We start from the raw sequence: 659 nt of genomic DNA, 5'->3' as shown, positions 1-659 counted from the left end.
GACGAGCGGCCTCGCAAACCCCTCTCAGAATGGAAATGCGGCTGGCTCTGGGGTGGGCGCGGGGGCCCCGTGGCTATGGGAACCCGGGGGCGGGGATGGTGGGGAGCCAGCCCCCACAACGCCTCTGTGTTAATTGTGCCCCAGGCCCGTTCCAGCCCCTCGTGCTTACGATGGCGAGAAGTTTCTCTTCCAGGAGGCGGTTGCTGCGCTGGGTGGTGCTGTAATCCTCCTGCAGCCTGGGGACGGACACGGGGGAGGCAGGTGAGCTGTGGCTCCCGGGGGCGGGGATGGTGGGGAGCCAGCCCCCACAACGCCTCTGTGTTAATTGTGCCCCAGGCCCGTTCCAGCCCCTCGTGCTTACGATGGCGAGAAGTTTCTCTTCCAGGAGGCGGTTGCTGCGCTGGGTGGTGCTGTAATCCTCCTGCAGCCTGGGGACGGACACGGGGGAGGCAGGTGAGCTGTGGCTGGCTCTACGGGGCGTTGGGCCTGGGGCCCCGATGCAGCTGGCTCTGGGGTGGGCTCTTCCAGCGGCCAAGTACAACAAATGCAGCCACCTCTGGTGTGGGGCGGGGCTACAAAGCCGGGCTCTGGGATGCAGCCACCTCTGGGGTGCGGGGTGTCACCAGCTGAATATAACAGAGATGCAGCTGCTTCTGGGG

Source organism: Alligator sinensis, unplaced genomic scaffold (genome assembly GCF_000455745.1).
Source record: "Alligator sinensis unplaced genomic scaffold, ASM45574v1 scaffold1302_1, whole genome shotgun sequence".
NCBI classification, from domain to species: domain Eukaryota; kingdom Metazoa; phylum Chordata; order Crocodylia; family Alligatoridae; genus Alligator; species Alligator sinensis.
This window is presented reverse-complemented; position numbering follows the sequence as displayed.